We start from the raw sequence: 22,654 nt of genomic DNA on the forward strand, positions 1-22,654 counted from the left end.
CCTTCCCCCTGCCTTACCCCCATCTTGTTCCCCCTTCCTTCCCCCATCTAATTCCCCATTCCTTCCCCCACATTTCTTTCCCCCTTCCTTCCCCCATCTCCTTCCCCCCTCCTTCCCCCCCATTTCCCACCCCCATCTCCTTTCCCCTATCTCATTCCCCCTTCCTTCCCCCATTCACCTTCCCCCATCTCCTACCCCTTCCTTCCCCCATCTCCTTCCCCCATCTACTTCCTCCCATCTCCTCCCCCTATCTCCTTCCCCCTTCCTTCCCCCCATCTCCTTCCCCCTTCCTTCCCCAAATCTCCTTCCCACTTCCTTCAACCCATCTCCTTACCCCATCTCCTTCCCCATCCTTCCCCCGCCTCCTTCCCGCAATCTCATTCCCCCTTCCTTCCCCCATCTCCTTCCCCCTTCCATCCCCCATCTCCTTCACCCTTCCTTACCCCCCATCTCCTTCTCCACTATCTCCTTCCCCATTACTGCCCCGCTATCTCCTTTTCCCCGATCTCCATCCTTCTTCCTTCCCGATCTCCTTCTCCCCCGTCTTCTTCCCCCTTTCTTCCCCCAATCCCCTTCTCCCCTATCTAATTTCGCATTCCTTCTCCCCATCTCCTACCCCTATCATCTTCCCCCTTCTTTCCCCCATCTCCTTCCCCCATCTCCTTCCCACTTCCTTCCCCCAACTCCTTCCCCCTTCCTTCCTCCCCTATCTCCTTCCCCCAATATCTCCTTCCCCCTTCCTTCCCCCACATCTCCACCCCCCTTCCTTCCCCCATCTCCTTACCCCTTTCTTTCCCCATCTCCTTCCCCTTTCCTTCCCCCCTATCTCCTACCCCCATCTCCTTCCCCCATCTCCTTCCCCCTTCCTTCCCCATCTCCTTGCCCCCATCTCCTTCCCTCTTCCTTCCCCCTAATCCTTCCCCTTTCTCCTTCCCCCTTCCTTCTCCCATCTCCTTCCCCCAATATCTCCTTCGCCCTTCCTTCACCCCTATCTCCTTCCCCCTTATCTCCTTCCCCCTTCCTTTCCCCTATCTCCTTCCCCCTTCCTTCCCCCATCTCCTTCCCCCATCTCCGTCCTCCATCTCCTCCCCCCTATCTCATTCCCCCTTCCTTCGCCATCTCCTTCCTCCATCTCATTCCCTCTTCGTTCCCTCCTAATCCGTCCCCATCTCCTTCCCCCTTCCTTCCCCCATCTCCTTCCACCACTATCTCCTTCGACCTTCCTTCCCCCATCTCCTTCCCCCCTATCTCCTTCCCCCTTCCTTCCCCCTGATCTCCTTCCCTTATCTCCTTCCCCCTTCCTTCTCCACTATCTCCTTCCCCATTCCATCCCCCTATCTCCTTCCCCTTCCATCACCCATCTCCTTCCACCTCCTTCCCCCATCTCATTCACCCTATCTCCTTCCCCCTTCGTTCCCCCATCTCCTTACCTCACTATCTCCTTCCCCCTTCCTTCCCCCATCTGCTTCCCCCATCTCCTTCCCCCTTCCTTACACCTTATCTCCTTCCCCAAAATCTCCTTCCCCCTTCCTTCCACCCCAATCTCCTTCCCCCTGTCTTTTCCCCTTCCTTCCCCCTATCTGCTTCCCCCGCTATCTCCTTCCCCGTTCCTTACCCCCATCTCCTTCCATCTTCCTTCCCCCCATCTGCTTCCCCCATCTCCTTCCCCCTTCCTTACCACCATCTAATTCCACCTTCCTTCCCCCACATCTACTTCCCCCATTCCTTCCCCATCTCCTTCCCCCATCTGCTTCCCCCATCTCCTTCCCCCATTTCCTTCCCCCTTCCTTACATCTCATCTCCATCCCCCACAATCTCCTTCCCCCTGAATCCTCCCCCTTCCCTTCCCCTATCTCCGTCCCCCACTATCTCCTTCCCCTTTCCTTTCCTCCATCTCCTTCTCCCTTCCTTCCACCCTATCTGCTTCCCCCATCTCCTTCCCCCACATCTACTTCCCCCATTCCTTCCCCATCTCCTTCCCCCATCTGCTTCCCCATCTGCTTCCCCCATTTCCTTCCCCCTTCCTTACATCTCATCTCCTTCCCCCACATCTCCTTCCCCCTTCCTTCCCCCCACAATCTCCTTCCCCCTGAATCCTCCCCCTTCCTTCCCCTATCTCCTTCCCCCACTATCTCCTTCCCCCTTCCTTCCCCCATCTCCTTCTCCCCATCTCCTTTCCCCATCTACTTCCCCCTTCTTTCCACCATCTCCTTCCCACATCTCCTTCCCCCTTCCTTCCCCCATCTCCTTCCCCTTCCTTCCTCCCTCCCCTATCTCCTTCCCCCCAATCTCCTTTCCCCTTCCTTCCTCCACATCTCCTCCACCTTCCTTCCCCATCTCCTTCCCCCTTTCTTTCCCCATCTCCTTCCCCTTTCCCTGCCTATCTCCTCCCCCATCTAAATCCCCCTCCTTCACCCTATCTCCTTCCCCCATCTCCTTCCCCCATCTCCTTCCCCCATCCTTCCCCATCTCCATTTCCCCCCATCTCCTTCCCTCTTCCTTCCCCACTAATCCGTCCCCTATCTCCTTCCCCCTTCGTTCCCCCATCTCCTTTCCCCACATCAACTTCCCCCTTCCTTTCCCCGCATCTCCTTCTTCCTTCCATCCCCTTCCTTCCTTCCCCCTTCCTTCCCCCCATAATTCTTCCCCCTATCTCTTTCCCCCTTCCTTCCCCCATCTCCTTCCCCCTTCCTTACTCCCCATCTCCTTCCACCTTCCTTCCCCAACATCTATTCCCCCCATTCCTTCCCCATCTCCTTTCCCCATCTCCTTCCTGCTTCCTTCCCCCCGTAATTCTTCCCCCCATCTCCTTCCCCCTTCCTTCTCCCCATCTCCTTCCCCTTTCCTTCCCCCATCGCCTTCCCCCGCTATCTCCTTCCCCCTTCCTTCCCCCCATTCTCCTTCCCCCTATCTCCTTCTCCCTTCCTTCCACCCTATCTGCTTCTCCCCATCTCCTTCCCCCTTCCTTATCCCCCATCTCGTTCCTCATTCCTTCCCCCGCTATATCCTTCCCCCTTCCTTACCCCCCATCTCTTTCCTCATTCCTTCCCCCAATCTCCTTCCCCATTCCTTCCACCCACATTTCATTCCCCCTTTCTTCACCCCATCTCCTTCCCCTATCTCCTTACCCCTTACTTCCCCCATCTCCCACCCCCAACTGCTTCCCCCTATCTCCTTCCCCCTTGTTTCCCCCATCTCCTTCCCCTTCGTTCCCCCTATCTCCTTCCCCCTTCCTTCCCCCTATCTCCTTCCCCAATCTCCTTCCCCCTTCCTTCCCCCATCTCCCACCCCCAACTCCTTCCCCCATCTCCTTCCCCCTTCCTTCCCCCTATCTCCTTCCCCTTCCTTCCCCCTATCTCCTTCCCCCTTCCTTCCCCCCATCTGCTTCCCCATCTCCTTCCCCCTTCCTTACCCCCATCTTGTTCTCCCTTCCTTCCTCCCTATCTCCTTCCCCATTCATTTCCCCACATCTCCTTCCCCCATTCCTTCCCCCATCTCGTTCCCCCTTCCTTCCCCCATCTCCTTCTCCCCATCTCCTTTCCCCATCTCCTTCCCCCTTCTTTCCCCCATCTCCTTCCCCCATCTCCTTCCCCCTTCCTTCCCCCATCTCCTTCCCCCTTCCTTCCTCCCTCCCCTATCTCCTTCCGCCCATCTCCTTTCCCCTTCCTTCCCCCACATCTCCTCCCCCTTCCTTCCCCATCTCCTTCCCCCTTTCTTTCCCCATTTCCTTCCCCTTTCCCTGCCTATCTCCTCCCCCCATCTACTTCCCCCTCCTTCACCCTATCTCCTTCCCCATCTCCTTCCCCCTATCTCCTTTCCCCTTCCTTCCCCATCTCATTCCCCCATCTCCTTCCCTCTTCCTTCCCCCCTAATCCGTCCCCTATCTCCTTCCCCCTTCCTTCCCCCCATCTCCTTCCCCCACTATCTCCTTCGCCCTTCCCCCTATCTCCTTCCCCCCATCTTCTTCCCCCATCTCCTTCCCCCTTCCTTCCGCCATCTCCTTCCCCCATCTCCTTCCTCCATCTCCATCTCCCTTCCTTCCCCCCATCTCCTTAACGTATCTCCTACCCCCTTCCTTCCCCCCTATCTACTTCCCCTTCCTTCCCCCTATCTCCTTCCCCCTTCCTTCCCCCCATCTGCCTCTCCCATCTCCTCCCCCTTCCTTACCCCCATCTTGTTCTCCCTTCTTTCCTCCCTATCTCCTTCCCCATTCCTTTCCCCACATCTCCTTCCCCCTTCCTTCCCCCATCTCATTCCCCCTTCCTTCACCCCAATCTCCTTCCCCCATCTCCTTCCCCCTTCCTTCCCCCCATCTCCTTAACGTATCTCCTTCCCCCTTCCTTCCCCACTATCTTCTTCCCCCTCTCTCCTTCCCCCTTATCTCCTTTGCCCTTCATTCCCGCTTCCTTCCCCCTTCCTTCCCCCATCTCCTTCTCTATCTCCTTCCCCCTTCCTTCCCCCATATCCTTCCAGCCTTCCTTCCCCCTGTCTCCTTCCCCCGCTATCTCCTACGCCATTCCTTCCCCTATCTCCTTCACCCAATCTCCTTCCCACTTCCTTCCCCCCTATCTCCGTCCCCCTTCCTTCCCCATCTCCTAACCCCATCTCCTTCCTCCATCTCCTTCTCTTTTCCTTCCCCCTATCTCCTTAACTTATCTCCTTCCCCCTTCCTTCCCCATCATCTTCTTCCCCCTCTCTCCTTCCCCTATCTCCTTCCCCCTTCCCTCCCCATCTCCCACCCCCAACTCCTTCCCCCATCTCCTTCCCCTATCTCCTTCCCCCTTCCCTCCCCATCTCCCACCCCCAACTCCTTCCCCCATCTCCTTCCCCCTTCCTTCCCCCTATCTCCTTCCCCTTCCTTCCCCCTATCTCCTTCCCCCTTCCTTCCCCCCATCTGCTTCCCCCATCTCCTTCCCCCTTCCTTACCCCCATCTTGTTCTCCCTTCCTTCCTCCCTATCTCCTTCCCCATTCCTTTCCCCACATCTCCTTCCCCCATTCCTTCCCCCATCTCCTTCCCCCTTCCTTCCCCCATCTCCTTCTCCCCATCTCCTTTCCCCATCTCCTTCCCCCTTCTTTCCCCCATCTCCTTCCCCCATCTCCTTCCCCCTTCCTTCCCCCATCTCCTTCCCCCTTCCTTCCTCCCTCCCCTATCTCCTTCCGCCCATCTCCTTTCCCCTTCCTTTCCCCACATCTCCTCCCCCCTTCCTTCCCCATCTCCTTCCCCCTTTCTTTCCCCATTTCCTTCCCCTTTCCCTGCGTATCTCCTCCCCCCATCTACTTCCCCCTCCTTCACCCTATCTCCTTCCCCATCTCCTTCCCCCTATCTCCTTTCCCCTTCCTTCCCCATCTCATTCTCCCATCTCCTTCCCTCTTCCTTCCCCCCTAATCCGTCCCCTTCGCCTTAAGAGATATGTATATTGTATGTATATTATATGTATATGTATATTGTATGGGGAAAACTGCGTTGAGGAGATGTTCGGCCATTAACTAGAATAGGGAAAGCTCAATGAGTTGTATGACATATTCCTTTCCTGATACTTCTGTGCAGTGTGTGGGAAAGCTCTGTAAATGTTGTCACAAGCTCTCAGCTGTTAGGAAGGAGGTCTCTGCAGGATCAACAGGATTGTGTTTCCCATTCCCTTTTCTGATAACGAGTCTGGTGCCGGCTGTTCTCTCCGGGTTTATCCTTTAAGACCTCGGAGCAGTTTGATACAATTGAGTGCCTTGCTTGGCCGTTTCAGAGACCATTGAAGAGTGTATCACATGTCTGTGTGTCTGGAGTCACTTTTAGGCCAGACAGGAAAGCACGGGGGATTCACTTCCTGAAAGTACACTGGGGAATGAGATCGACATCTATAATCGACATTGAACACAAGATCAATATGACTGACACCAGATAATAGATCACGATATTTTATTAATTGTTTTTAACTTGCACCAGTTTCCAGAGAATTATCCTGATCTGGATTAGCAATCCAATGACAATTCCACAACAACACCATCTCCAAATGGGGGTCTATCGGAAACCACACTGAACCGATTATTTCTGTACTGTTTGACAGCTCAATCAAAAATAATCCCAACCAATTTGGCCATCGTGATGGGACTGAGGACGTGGCAATTGGCCTAATTGTAATTATTCCCTTCTTAGGGGATGGGACATAGTTGAGTAATTACCCACATTGCCAGGGAGTTGTCAGAGTTGGAGCTGGAATGAAACAGCTTCCTCAGAGACACGGTTGGTTGTGTAGCAAAAGCCCTCAGTCCTATTGCAGGAATGGTGTCAGGGCCAAATGCCTTTGTCGTACCTACAGTGTCCAGCTGTTGCTTCATGTCACGTGCAGTGAATTGAATTGGTTGAAGACGGGCATCTGTGATTCTGAGGGTATCATGGTGAGGGTGAGGTGGGTAATCGACTCAACACTTCTGCCTGAGGATGGTGCAGATACTGCATCTTTTACATGGATGCACCGGGCTGTTCCATTATTTGGGATGGGGATATTTGTGGAGTCCTCTCCTCCAGTAAGTTGTTAAATGGTCCATCGACTTTTATGCATGGATTTGACAGGACGACAGAGCTTAGATCTGATTTGTAGGTCTTGGGATCATCTCTCTCTCTGTATCAGATGTTAGTCCTGATGTTTGTAGTGTAACCAGTCAAGTGCAGTAGTTTTAATGGATTGTCATCAGGTTTAGGTGCACGTGATTCCGACCCGACCATGTTCACCTACATTCGTCACTGACCCATGGATCGGCTTGATGGTAATGGTAGACGGATGGACTATACTGGGGGAAAAGTTACAGATTGTCATTGAAATCTGCAGCATCAGATGATAACCAAGTTTTAGCTGCAATATCTACAATTCAATGCTTCTGACTGCCCCCCCAGTTCACACCGAGACCCATTCACCCATCAGCCCTGTATTCAGTGACCTACTCTGGTTTCTGATGCGGAAATACTTCCATTTTCATTTTCTCATTCTGCTGGAAGTCTTTCCTTGGTGTCACGCCTCCAATTTGTTACACAAACAATATCCATTTAAGGTACGAATCTGAATCTTTCCCTTTCAGTAATGCCATCTTCTGTATTTGAAGTGAATGTGTTTCCTTCTGTTTTTCTCCGTGACCATGATTCAGAACTCTGCAGTGTCAGTGATGCCAGCCTTATGCAGTTTCAGAGTTAAGGAACTTGTCACCATGTGTTCCTGTTCAGTTCCCAGTGTACAACACTCCATGTTGGACAGGATGTTTGGGCATCTTTGACAATATGTCTTTGGAAATTGTTAATAAATAGAAATTGGAGAATAAATTGCTAAAGATGTTGCAGAATTTTCTGGAGTGAATGCAGAGTTAAACTTTCAGGTCCAGTGAACCTTCTATAAAGGTTTTTTATTTTTATTTCCAGTATTCCAAATTTATTTATTTAATTGAAAAATTGTTCTGCGCCTATTCATTTCTGGAGAAACTCTGCAGGTCTGTCACTATCTGTAGAGAAAGAGAAACAGTGTTAGCGTTTCCAGTCCAGTGTGACAATTCTTCAAATTGCAAAATGGTCTTTTAATCCCTTGCCGGAAGTGGAGGATGGGTGGCAGGGAAAAGAGTGTGTGGCAAAAGAAAAACGGGCTTTTAGCAGTGGTGAAAGGAAAGATTCTGTATAATGGGTCGAATTTAAGGTGTTAATGGAGGAAAGGGGTTCTCTCTATTGAATGCCAGATAAAGAAGACACAACAACACAAAGTCATACGGAGGCCAGGAGGGAGAATGTTGACCATGTGGTATTATATAAATCTGGCCACAGAAACGTTTTCACTGTCGTGATCACCACCCCCTTTAGACAAAGGAATTCAGGTGCTTGCCTTCTTATTGGCACTAGTAAGCGTTTCATGCTGCCTTAGTATTGTAACATGGAGAAAAACAAATCACAGCATGACATTTGGGCTTAGTGTTGGTTACCTATCGTTTTTAATATTGTTTCAATTTTGCAGTGCTTATCTTTAAACGCTTGTTCTTGAAGTTAGCATCAGATGGAGTGTAGGATGTTGAGGAGTGACATTATAGAAACATATAAAATCATGAGAGGTATGGATAGGGTGAATAGCCAAAGTCTTTTCCAAAGGGTAGGGGAATCCAAACATAGAGGGAATAGGTTTAAGGTGAAAGAGGGTAGATTTAAAAGGGACTAAGGGGCAGCTTTTATACACAGAGGGCGGTGTGGGTATGGAATGAGCTTCCAGAGGAAGAGTGGGAGATGCAAGGACATCGACAACATTTAAAACTCATTTGGACATACATATGAATGGGAAACATTTAGAGGCATATGGACCTAATGAAAACAGATAGGACTAGTATAGTTTGGAAAACCTGGCAAGCATGGACATTTAGAAAAGCTTCACGCAGAGTCAGGGTGGTTTTGTGAAAGGGAAATGATATTTTGCCCTTTAAAATCATGCAAAGTATTTCTGGAGATGCCTGTAAATGTAACAAGTGGACTTGATAAAGGGGATCTGGTGGACACGAGGCTTTCCAGAGATTTTCCACAAGGTATAACAAAACAAAAGTTCTTAAACAAAACAGGAGCTCCAGGACGTCGGATACTGTATTAACATGGGATGATGATTGTTTAACACAGAAATCGGAGAGTCAGGATTAATGGATCTTTATGGTAAAGGTTTATCTGCTGGAGTACCACAAATATCAGTCTGATGACATCAGTTATTTACAATCTATGCTGACAGCCTGAAGGAGGGAGCTGAGTGCAATACACATCCGAGTTTGAGAATGACACTGAGAATCAAAAGGCAGGCTGTTACTTAATGGAGAGGACTTCCAGAAAAGGAACAGGAAAGGCATTGGAGTCTTCCTGGGTATGAAACATAAAGTCAGCATGATGATGCAGCAAGTAACTCGGTTGGTACATTAGGTGGTTTCCTGGGATGAAAGGGTTGTGTTATTGAGAATCTCTAGGATGGTGAGGCGTTAATTCATTGGGTTTTAAATGAATGAGGAGTGATCCTGCTGAAAACTACAAGACACTGAAGGGGTTGGAGAAGGTAGAGGTTGAGAAGTTTTTTCCATTCTTGAGCAAAGTGTCGAACTCGATGATATAGATACTGAATAAGGAACATCAATTTCAATCTGAGATTCAGAGTAATGTCTTCTCTCCGAAGGTAGTGAATGTCTGGAATTCCCTTTCTCAGAGAGGTGTGGAGGGATACAAGGAGTCGGCAAGAGAGTGGAGTTGAGCCCTGGAGTAGATTAGCCATGTTCTTATTAAATGACAGGGTTAGCTTGAGGGACTGATTGACCTACTCTTGTTCCTATTTATTAATTTCACATGTTATGCTTTTGGAAAGTAACGGATTATTTTGCTGGAAATCGTGTTGTACAATGTTGCATTCAGGGAGAGCAGAGGATTTGTTGTTTTAACCCTGGGTGGGATATGTGGCTGTATTCCCAGCGTATCTGGGTCTGCAACATGACCCACATCTGGAGCAGAAGTTACAGAGAAGGGAAGCCTGTAAACAGGGACTGGGGGGTGGGGTGGTGGTCACTTCCTGATCCAGCCTGGATTTTCCAAGTACATGGCCAAAACTACACCTAACCATCGGATTGGCCTCGATCTCTCCCTGTTTAGCATGTTAGAGGGCTGAATGGAACATCAGAACATAGGGCTGAGGGACACAAGTGGGCCATTCGGCCCTTTCACACTACTCCATCAGTAAATAAGGTCATGGCTCATCACATTGTGATCCCAGCTGCACGTTTCTTTCCATGCACCATTATCCCTGATTCACCTGTCCATGGAAAATCAGACAAAGCCAGCTTCGATGTAATATAAAGGTCCAGCCACGCCAAACTTCTGGGAAAGAGAATTCCCACTTGACTAAAATCCCACTTTGATGATTTATCCTAATTCCTGCTCTGACAGATGTTGGAGGGTGTCACTGTTTCCTTTTCTCGCCCCATTCCTCCACTGCTGACACCAAATTTTAAATGTAACCAGATTGGTGATATGGCCGATGATAAAGTTCTCAGACTGAGTCAGGTTCAGTGACAGGAACAAGTCAGGCAAGGTTTCTTTAGTTAGCCACAAGTAACTAACAGCACTAACAGATGCGCATGGTGGATCTGTGGTTAGCACTGATACCTCCCATCACCAAGTAGCTGCGTTCAGTTTGAACCTCGAGCAACCCTCTATGTGGATTTTGAACATTCTCCCCATGCCTGTGTGGATTTCCTCCTATCGTCCATAGATATGCAGCTGAGAGTGGATTGGCCTTGCTGAATTGCCCGCAGTACCCGGGATGTGTCGGTTAGATCTCCCCGATTAAAAACAATCAATTAAGTTTTTTTTTTCATCGTATGTTAGTGCCTGGGCCGCTGAGGTCTCGGAATCGATATGGCTAGACATTGAGCCCTCTCAGACAAAGTGAACCCTTATTAGTCTGTTGTTATGACAACATTTTGGAATATTGTCATAAAATAATGATTATCAATACAGTTAAAATTTCAAGGACAGCGTCAGATCGAAGCAATACAGCCAAAACCATGTTTCTTACCTCTTTAATTGGTATACCGGGGATAATGGATTCCAGGTTTAAACTGTGGGCAGCGAAGGGGATACCTTGCTTGGGTGATTTAGAATTATTAGTATCACTACAGTATGGAAACAGGTCCTTGGGCCCAGCAAGTCCACTTCGATCCTCTGAAGAGTAACCCACCCACACCCATTCCCCTACCATCCTATATTTACCCTGATTAATGCCACAACTTACAGATCCTGGAACACTATGAGCGATTGAGCAATGGCCAAGTCATCTAACCTGCACATGTTTGTGACTGTGGGAGGAAACCGACGCAGACACAGTTGAGAATATACTAACACCACATAGCGAGTCACCCAAGGCTGGAACTAAACCCGTGCCCCTGGTGCGCTGAGTCAGCAGTGCAAACCACTGAGCCACCACGTGTTACTTGAAGGAGAAACAATGATACCGGTTGATCAAATAACACGTAAGTATGAACTACCTAGTAGAGACTTTTTTTTCCAGCTTATAGATTTGATTAAAAAACACAATTTTAAAAACCACATATAGATCCGATACAGAGAAGCAGGGGATTATTGTAAAGAATACACTCTCTGTCAGGACCCTTTACCATTTGTTGGATCGTGTCCCCGCAGACAATGCTGTGCAGCTTCGTGACGTCTGTGCGAGAGAGTTGGGATTTTAGATCTCTTCGGAGACATGGGAGGATATTTGTGAAAATGCTCGAAGGAGTTTGATCTGTAATAGAACCCATTCCATGCAGTTGAAAAATCTTCATAGGTTCTATCTGACCACAGATTTTCTCTCAAAATTCAAAGTGGGATTATCTTCAGCGTGTCCTAAATGCAGAATGACTACAGGCACTCTTACTCATTGCATGAGGTCCTGCTGCAGGCTTTGTATATATTGGAGAACTGTGTTCGGTGTGGTAGAGTGGGTCATGGGGACCGAATTGGAGATGGACCTGGTTTGTCTTTTCCTGGACCTGCCCAGAGTATCTTACACAGGTGCACATGGGAAAAAATACATCCTTACTTTGTATGCTAGGAAAGATATTATGTTGTGTTGTATGTCTGAAAACTCCACGGGTCTGTTGAGACTTTGTAACCTTATCATGGAGAATATCCCTTTGAACTTTCTCACCAGTATGGTGCACCAAAAAATAGATAATAATATAAGTCATAGAATCATCGAGTCATGGAGATATACAGCATGGAAACAGTCCCTTCAGTCCAACCCATCCATGCCGACCACATATCCCAAACCAATCCAATCCCTGGCTCATAACACTCCAAACCCTTCTTATTCATTTCCCCATCCAAATGCCTCTTAAATGTTGCACTTGTATCAGCCTCCCTGACATCACCTAGTAGTTCATTCCATACACGTACCACTCTCTGTGTGAAATAGTTGCCCCGTAGTTCTCTATTATATATTTCCCCTTTCATCCTAAACTTATACCCTCTCATTCTGACTCCCTGACCCCAGGGAAAAGACTTTACCTATTTACCCTATCCATGCCCCTCATAATTTTGTAAACATCGATAATGTCACCCCTCAGCCTCCGACGCTCCAAGGAAAACAGCCCCAACCTGTTCAGCCTCTCTCTCTAGCTCAAATCCTCCAAAGCTGGAAACATCCTTGAAATCTTTTCGGAACCCTTTCAAGTTTCACAACATATTTCCGATAGGAAGGAGACCAGAATTGCACGCAAAATTTCAACACTGGCCGAACCAGTGTCCTGTACAGCCGCAACATGATCTTACAACTCCTGTACTCAATACTCTGACCAATAAAGGAAACGCCTTCTTCACTATTCTATCTACCTGTGATTCCACTTTCAAGGAGCTATGAACCTGCACTCCAAGGTCTCTTTGTTCAGCAACACTCCCTGCGACCTTACCATTAAGTGTATAAGTCCTGCTAAGATTTTCTTTCCCAAAATGCAGCACCTCACATTTATCTGAATTAAACCCCATCTGCCACTTCTCAGCCCATTGGCAATTTGGTCAATCTGAGGTGACCCTCTTCGCTCTCCACCACACCTCCAATTTTGGAGTCATCTGCAAACTTACTAATTGTACCTCTTATGCTCGCATCTGAATCATTTATGTCAATGACAAAAAGTACTGAATCCAACACGGATCCTTGTGGCGCTGCACTTGTCACAGGCCTCCAGTCTGAAAAACAACCCTCCCCCACCACCCTCTTCTTCTACCTTTGAGCCAGTTCTGTATCCAAATGGCTAGTTCTCCCTGTATTCCATGAGATCTAACCATGCCATTCAGTCTCCCATGGGGAACCTCATCAAAACCCTTGCTGAAATCCGTATAGATCACATCTACCCCTCTACCCTCTTCAATCCTCTTTGTTACTTGCTTAAAAAACTCAATCAAGTTTATGAGACATGATTTCTCACGCACAAAGCCATGTTGACTATCCTTAATCAGTCCTTGCCTTTCCAAATACATGCACATCCTGTCCCTCAGGATTCCCTCCAACAACCTGCCCACCACCAACGTCAGGCTCACTGGTCTATAGTTCCCTGGCTTGTCCTTAACACCCTTCTCATACAATGGCACTACGTTAGTCAACCTCCAGTCTTCCAGCACCACACCTGTGACTATCCATACTATAAATATCTCAGCAAGAGGCCCAGCAATCAGTTCTCTAGCTTCCCACAGAGTTCTAGCGTACACCTGATCAGGTCCTGGGGATTTTTCCACCTTTACCCGTTTCAAGACAACCAGCACTTCCTCCTCTGTAATATCGACATTTTGCAAGGTGTCACCATCTATTTCTCTACATTTTATATCTTCCATATCCTTTTCCACCGTAAATACTGATGCACAATACTCCTTTAGTATCTGCCACATACTTCCTGTGCTAGTAAAAATATTCTGTTGTGTTGGATGTCTGAAAAACCTCCGGGTCTGTTGTGTCATCATAAGCTCGTCATGGGGAATATCCCTTTGGACATTCTCACAAATATAGTGCACCGAAAAGCAGAGATTTATATAAGATATGGCAACCCTTTTTGGATTACCGCGATACAGGCTGATCTGACAATCTAAACAGGGCTTTTGTATAGCCATGACGATATTGTCTAATGAACCACATATTAAAAATTGTGAATGTATGAATGTGTATCAGTTCATGCTCTCGAAGAACGAGAGCTATCACTTTGTTATGCTGAGCCATATTATTTATTGATTATTTATTGTTTATTTTTGTTTTTCTTCTGTCCGTTTAGAGACTTTAACTTATTTTGTATATACATGCACATGGGTGTAATTTTGTTCAGTTATTTGAGTTGTTTTGTTATTGGTTTCATATAAATAATAAAATATCTTTTTCAATAAAATAAATGTTAAAAAATTCAAATGCAAACATTGATAGATTCGAGTCCCAAATAACTCTTTTTCAGAGAGATCACTCATGCTTTACATTGAAGGTCCCAACACGGGTGATGGGGTGAGGTTGAGAGAGCATCCCCTTCATGGTAACCTCTGTCGGTGTGGGGAATTGAACCTGCGCTGGTGGCCTCCCTCTGCATCACAAACCAACCATCCAGCCAACTGAGCGGGAGACTGTGTAACTGTTACACACAGAATCAGTCACAGACAAAGGGCAAGAGAAATTTTAATGACAAGGGAAAAGGTGTATTTCAGACAAAAACGTTCTCTGCTAGAGATCATATTTTATAATGAGGCAAGTGTTTGGAAGCTGTCTTTGGCTGAATACAATAAGGTGAGACCAGTGAAATTACCAGAATGACTAATTGTGATTGGATATCGATAAGCATAAAATAAGTGCATGTTTTTGATTGGTCTGTGGAAAGCATGCTGACTGTTGTATGAATTTATAAATCAGATGAAATATATTGTAAGCAGAGTCCGTCCCCATGGGAAATGCCTTCTGAACACATGCGAGATGAATCCCGGGGTATGAAGTGTCTGAGAATCGTCTGCTCAGTAACAGGAACCTGGGGGTTGAATGACTGAAAGTTCCTGTAACATGGAGCTGAGAAAACCATCAGATCACCCCCAAACGTATTGAATGTTGGAGCATGTTTGAAATACTGAATGGCCTCATGATGGATTTTAATTGTGTGTGATTTGAGAAACGTACATCTCTACTCCATCCTCTTACATGTTACACACTGGGGCACAGCCGTTTTCCTGAAACTGGGAATAAGTTGGAACAATACCTGGAAAATTCCATAATTGGCATTCCCAGGACTATTCTATAACTATGTGGGTGGCATTAGAAAGGCAAGAGAGAAAGAGAGGGAAGGTGCTGTATGCAGTAGTGAGAGTGGTGGAGCATGAGGCTTGTTCGGGGGTCGGTGCTATAACAGACATACAGTGAGTGTGAGGGAGCAGAGAGAACACGGTGACCCTTAACCCTCCAGAGTGGGGAAGGTTATTGATGCTTTTCCTGTATTGCTGGACATTTCTTCAGACCGTAGATACTGCACTGAGGTAGGTGGAGAGAGCAGACCATGCTCGGTGGGTCTGGTAGTGTGGCCCCCTCTGGGAAGAGAATGGTCCCCTTTTGTACTTGCCCATCCACCAGGATCTCCATGTTGCTGTCGACAAACCGTGGTGTAATTTCCCCTTCGCTGCCATGTTTGGGGAAAATGTGCAGGGCAGCTCCAAAGTGAGAAAGCGCAACCGTGTGCCCATCGGCCTTTTCAAGATGGCACCAGTGTCAGTGATCACAGAATATCCAGGGGCATCCAGGCGATTGTGAGTACCTCCAGTCATGATGGGTGGCAGAATCGGGCTGGCATTGAATGAGAGGGAGACTATGGAGTGGGGTGGGTAGTTAATGAGATGAGTTTGGTAAGATAGCACCAGGAAACTAGCTCGGCCTCGTGCAGACAACCCCTCTGTCACACCAAATTTAAATGTCACTGCGACAGTTTTTTGTTAGATTCAGCCCAGTGAGGCGAAGACTCTGCTGTCCTCACTCCCAGTTACAAAGCTGCAGAACAAATGCTCATCCAAAACTCTCCATCGCCTGAACTCACAGCAATATCCCTTTCACTCATAATTCTTCGAAATACTGACCCGTGTTGCATGATACTATAGAAATATCTTCATTCTGAAACCTGTGAACATATCCTTCCATGATATTTTATCTCAGTCTCCCCCCCGCATCCTATCTCCACCCCAAAACACACTCATTTACAGTCATATTGCACGAGACTGCCAGTATGACTGGTCATTTGGCCTAGCTGGTCCATGGCAACCAAAATGTACATCCAGACTCACCCCATTTCCCTGCCCTTGTTCTGTATCCCTCTAATCCTTTCCTATCTGTGTATTTGTCCAATTGCCTTTTCAATGTTGTTATTGTACCCACCTCAATCACTTCCACTGACAGCTCAGTCCATATGTGTACCACACTCTATGTAAAAAAGTTGCCCCTCAGTTTCCTTTTTATATTTTTTATCCTTTCCAAACATTAATGGATGTCCTCTAGTCAACGATTCACCAAACTTGAGAAAGAAGGTTGAAGTATTCACTCCATGCACGCCTCTCATGATTTTATAAGGGCTACACTTCTATAAGAACCCCCTCAGTTTCCTTAGCTGTAAAGAAATAAGTTCTAACCTCTCCAACCTCTGCCTATAACTTAGAGCTTATAGCCCAGGAAACATCACTGGAAATTTGTTCTGCATACTTTCTAGTTCAATAATATCCATTCTAGAGCAAGATGAACAAAACTGAACACAATACTCCAACTGCAGCCTTACCAACATCCTGTACAATTGCAGCATAACGTCCCAACTTCTATACTCAATGCGTTGATGAAGGCCAATGTGCCAACAGCCTTCTTCACTGTCCTGTGTATCTGTGACTCAAATTTCAGACAACCGTGCACCTGATCTCCAACGACCTTTTGTTCCACTACACGTCTTAAGGCACTATCAAACGTCATTAAACTCCTCCCTGGATTTGACTTTCCAAAATGCAAGACGTCACACTTATCTAATTTAAACTCCATTTGCTATTTCTCAGCCCACTTCCCCAGCTGATCAAGGTACTGCTGCAATTTCTGATAACGTTCCTCACTGTAAGTGATGTCTCCTAATTTAGTGTCATCTGCAAACCTACTAACGTTGCGTTGTGCACTCTGGTCCAAATCATTGATATAGATAACAAACAGCAATGGGCCCAGGACCGACCACTAAGGCACTCCACTAGTTACAGGCCTCCAGTCTGACAAGCATACCTCCACCAAAGCCATTTGTTTCAGAACATTAAGCCAATTGTGTCGCCAATTTGCCAGTTTACATTGGAGTCCATGCGATCTAACCTTCTAGAGCGGCCTACCATGTGGAACCTTATCAAAGACCTTACTGAAATCCATATAGACGATGTCCACCATCTTTCCTCATCAACCTTCCAGGTCACTTCCTCAAAAATCTCTATCAAACTTTGTCAGGCATGATCTGCCACGCACAAAGCTATGCTGACTGCTCCAAGTCAAACTCTGTCTTCCCAAATGCATCCATATCTTATATCTCCGAACCTTCTCAAGCGGTTTACCGAATACAGATGTGAAGCTTACTGGTCTATATTTCCCAGGCCTTTCTTTGCAGCCCTTCTGAATAAGGGCACTACATTTGCTACTGCCCAGTCTTCCGGGACCTTGCCCCTGAACTACTTTTCTCGCCTTGTGCAGTGCTCTTAGATATATCTGGTCAGGACCAAGAGATTTATCTGACTTTATGCATTCTAATATTTCCAACAACACCTCTACTGTGATATTGACTGTGCCAAGATATCGCAACTAACCTCCCAAAGGTCACAGGTCTTCATGTCTTTCTTCATGATAACCACAGAGGGGAAATTGAGGACCTCACCCATCTCTTGAGGTTTTACACATGCATGCCCATTTTGGATTTTAAGGCGTCCTATCTCTCTCTAGTTGTTCTTTTTATTTACTATACTGAATCTGGATTCATCTTCATCTGCTCAGCCAAGGCTATCTCATACCCCATTTTAGCCCTGCTGATTTCCTTCTTCAGTAAACTCCTTTAACCATGTGTACCTCCAGGGATTCCCTTGGAACCAGCTGCCTGTACCTGAGCGATGCCTCCTTTCTTTCTGCTCAGAGCCGCAATATCTCTTGTTATCCAGGGTTCTCTCTTCCAGCCTCACTTTCCCTTCACCCTCACAGCAACATGCAGACCTTGAACTCGAGCTACCTCACTTTTGAAGCCCTCCCACTTTCCCGGGATCCTTTTGTCTGGAAACACACTACTCCAATCAAGCCATGAAATCCCCTGTCTAATGTCAACAAAATTCGCCTTGCCCCAATTTAGAACTTGAATCTGTGGGCCATTTTTTTTCCCTACCATACCTATTTTAACATTAATACATCTCTGGTCACTTTTCCCAAAATGCTCCCCCACTTTACCTCCGTCACCTATCCTGCCCTGTTTCCCAACAGTAGGTCGAGTTTGTCCCTTCCCGAGGTGGACCCTGTACATGCTGCTTGTGGAAGCTTTCCTGAACACACTTAACAAATTACGTTCCACCTAAGTTCTTAACCCTCTGGAAGTCCCAGTCTATGTTAGGATAATTAAAATCACCTATTATGACAACCCGATTGCTCCTGCAAGTCACGCCAGTCTTCCTGCATATTTGTTCCTCTAATTCCCATTGATTATTTGAAGGCTTATAGTGCAACCACTATAACGTTACCAACCCCTCTTATTGTTTGCATCATTTACAAAATCTCATTGGATATTATCTCAGTTATTTCATCTTTAAATACTAGAGTGATACAGGCCTTAATCAGAACTATTGGTATTTAAATTGTTTCCATTTACATCTCTTCCTCGCAGTGACTTTCACATTCGCAGCATCCCTTGTCAAGGCATATTGGAGATATGGAGCTGTAAATGGATGGGAGCTGCACATCCTGTCAGTTCCAACATTGGTTGCCAGTTTCCCCACACTGAGCTGCGATCTAACACAGTGTAACCGAACAATGCAACAGCCTGAGTTTATATACGAATGAACCAGTGCGGACTGCACAGCCCCCCACGCTCGACATTAAGCCCAGGATGATAGATCCAGCATTGGTGTGGGCTGCACAGAGTTTCACTCTGCACAGAGCTGGGTTGCATTCAGCAGTACACTAGCCGGACCTACCCAGTGCTCCATCCTGAATATGTAATGGTTATGTCAGAGAACTAAACACCCGGCTATGCGTTTATTTTTGTTTTAATTCTTGTGATTGGACCCTTCAAATCCTGACTGGATGAGTCATGGTAACTGTTGTTACAGCATCTGAGTCTGCAACATGACCAACAAATGGAGCAGAGGCTGCAGAGAGGGGAATCTCTGTAAAATGGAATGAGGGAATCACCATCAGATCAGCCGTGGTCTTAGTGAATGATGGGGCAGGATTGAATGGACCACTGATGCAACTTATCATATATTTCTGTTTGTTCCAAGCAAACTCCCCTTCTCTCCCAGTGTCCCATACTGGTGGGGAGTGAGTCACTTCCTCCTGTCCCTGCGTAACAGGATCCTCACTAGCCTGCAGATATCCCTGTGCCCCAGTTTTGAGCAGTTGAATAACTGGCTCCTGTTCCTGTGCCCCAGTCTCGAACAGTTGAGTGACTGCCTCCTGTCCCTGTGTCCCAAGCAATTGAATGATTCACGCATGATCCCAAGTTTGTGAAAATAGATGTCCTCCTCCTGCTCCTGAGTAACAGGCTCCAATAGCTCTGTGCTCACCTGCTGCTCCTGTGGAATGGAGGTGAGGGACTGAATGGCCTCTTCACATTCTGTACAGCTTTTTCTTGACTAAAAGCCTTTCTCCTGTTTCTGTAAAACACCATCAAATTCTGAATGATGTATTTTTGTATTTGACTCTCTGTAATTGAGCAAACCAGCGGACTGACAGAATTCAGAAGCTAAATAACCTCCTCCTGTTCCCGTGTTATACACTGAAGAGTCAATAGACTCTCAGAGATGTACAGTACGGAAAAAGATCCTTCCGTCTGGTCATCCATACCGCCAAATATCCTAAATTAATCTCGTCCCCCTTGCCAGCAATTGGCCCATCTCCCTCTAAACCCTTCCCATGCATGTATCCATCCAAATGCCTTTTAAATGGTGTAACTGTACCTGCCTCCACCACCTCTTTTGTCTGTTCAATCCATACACACAGCAGTCTCTGTGTGAAAATGTTGTCCCTCATGTCCCTGCTTAAATCATTCTCCTCTCACCTTAAACTTTTGTCTTCTATGTTTGGACTTGTCTATCCTGGGAAGACATTGACTGTTTACCTTATCTATGCCCCTCATGATTTTTTAACCCCGTTAAGGATCCCCCACCCCCACCCCCAGCCTCAACAGTTGAAAATAGCCCCAGCCTATTAAAACTCTCCATGAAACTCTAACCCTCCAACACCTGCAACATTCATTTAAATCTCTTCTGCACCCTTTCAAGTTTGACAACATCTTTCCGACAGTAGAGAGAACAGAATTAAAGGCAATATTACAAAAGTGGCCAAACCAATGTCCTGGACAGATTTAACATGTCATGCAAATGCTTCGACTCAAAGCACGCACCAATAAAGGAAATATCACCAAATGCCTTCATCACTGCGCTGTCTACCTGTGACGGCACTTTCAAGGAACGGAGAACCTGCACCACGAGGCTAGCGTTGCTGCCTCACAGGGCAGTGACCTGGGTTTAATTCCATCATTGAATGACTCGCTGTGTGGAGTTTGTACATTCTCCCCGTGTCTGAGTGAGTTTCCTGCGGGTGCTATGTTTTACTCCAACTGTATAAAGATATACAGGTAAGTGTAGATTGGCCATGCTAAATTGCGCACCATACCCAGGGTTGTGTAGGGTAGGTGGATTAGCCATGGAAAATGCAGGCTCAGAGGGATAGGGCAGGTGTTTGTCCAGTGGGATACTGTTTAGAGGTTCGGTGTGGTCTCGATGGTCCGAAAAGCCTGTTTCCTCACTGTAGGGATTCGATCATTTCAATGGAGTTCTCCTTCACTAGCAGCTTTCGACAGGGCACTACCTGTAAGTCTTACCTTGATTTGTCTTGCCAACATGCAACACCTCATATGTAACTAAAATATACTCTATCTGCCACTCCTCGGTTCACCTAAAAAAGGTCCCATTATAGTCTGAGAGATCATTCTTCACTGTCGACTACACCACCAAGTTTAGAATTATCTACAACCTTACTGACCATACTTCATATACTCAAATGTAAATGATTTGTATCAGTGACAAAAGGCAGTGGACCCACTATTGATCTTTGCGGAAAGCCACTGGTCACAGGTCTCCAAGTTTAATGAACAAATATCCACTGTCACGCCCTGTCTCCAATATTCAAGAAAATTTCGGATCTAAATGGCGAGGACTCCCTGGATCCGAGGAAGTCTAACCTTGCTAACCAGTCTACCATGTAGAACATTTTGGGAATCTTACTGAGTTCCATAAAGACAACATCCACTGGCCTGTCTTCATCAATCATCTTCATCACTTCCTCAAAAGATTACACCGAGTCAGTGAGACGTGATCTCCAATGTACAAAGCCCTCTTCAGTCCTTGTCTTTCCAAATGCATTTACATCCTTTCCCACAAAATCCCCTCCAACAATTTAGTCACCATTGACGTCAGGCTCAGCGATCTATGGTTACCTGTTTTTTTTTCCTTACTTTTAAAATAATGACACAATGTTAGCTGCCCTCCAGTCTTTTGACACCTCACCTGTGGAAATCAATGATACAAATATATCAGCAAAATGCTGACCAATTTCTTTCCTAGCTTCTCACAAACATTTGGGATACAAATGATCAGGTCCCAGGGATTAGTTCACCTTTATGTGTTTTAAAATGTCAAACACCTCCTTGTAGTATAGACACCTTTCAATGTTTCACTATATATTTATTCATTCTCTCGCTCTTGTAATCTCCTCCTCATTAAATACCGAGGAGAAGGTTTTGTTTCATATCCCTCCAATCTCGGGTGGTTCCACACATAGGTAGTCTTACTGATCTTTAAGGGGCCCAGTTCTCCCCCTAGTTAATCTTTTACCATTACAGGATTTGTAGAATTTCTTCAATGCCTCTTTAACACTATTTCTAAAGCTATCTCATGTCCACATTTTTCTGGCCCGAATTCCCCGTTGACTATACACTTATTGCCCTTATACTCCTCTCGGGATTCACTTAATCTCAGCTCTGTTTACCGGACATATGCCTCCTTCCTTACCTTGACCATAACATCAATATATTTAACCATCCAGCACTCCCTGCACTCACCAGCCTTGCCCCTCTCACTAATAGGAACACGTTGGCTCTGGACTCTCTGAAACCACGTTTTGATGGACTTGCATTTACCAACCACCCCTTTAGCTGTGAATAGGGTACCCCAATCAGTCTTTCAGAGGGCTCACCTAACACTTTCAAAATTTGCCTTGTTCAAAGTTTGAACTTAAATGTTGACATCAGGTATTTCCTATTCCACAACTAATTTAAAACTAATATTTATGTATAACAGACTTGAAAGTTAAATCAACACTTCCTGCCCCTCTATAACGGGCTCGAAAGTCTGACCAGGCTCCTCCTGTCCTTCTGTAATAGACTCAAGAGGCTTAATGGACTCCTCCAGTTCTTCTAAACACACTCGAGAGGCTGCACGGCCTCCTCCTGTCCCTGTGTAACAGATCCAAGACACAACAACCCGTGGATTACGAGCAGCCGTTAAACTGTATCTGGTGGAGGTCCATCCTTTCTCAGATACAGAAACACAGACAACACAATGTACTGCAGGTGCCCTCTCAGTTACACTTTATGCAGCTGCAGCAACACATCTCTTTGTTCTGAATGATTCTGTTGACAAAATGTGCCAATATTCCAGCTTTCCACCTTTTCAAGTAGCAACAGGCTAATATGGGCTGAATGGTCTTCTCTTCTCCTCTGTAATAGGCCCATTGGAAGAGAATTTCTTCGGCCTGTTCCTGAGCAGCAGTCCCAATGCTCTATCTCAAGGTTATGAAAGGATTTGATAACAGGGCATTAAAACCAGGAGTAGCCTCACACTGG

This window comes from Chiloscyllium punctatum, chromosome 28 (genome assembly GCF_047496795.1).
Source record: "Chiloscyllium punctatum isolate Juve2018m chromosome 28, sChiPun1.3, whole genome shotgun sequence".
NCBI classification, from domain to species: Eukaryota; Metazoa; Chordata; class Chondrichthyes; order Orectolobiformes; family Hemiscylliidae; genus Chiloscyllium; species Chiloscyllium punctatum.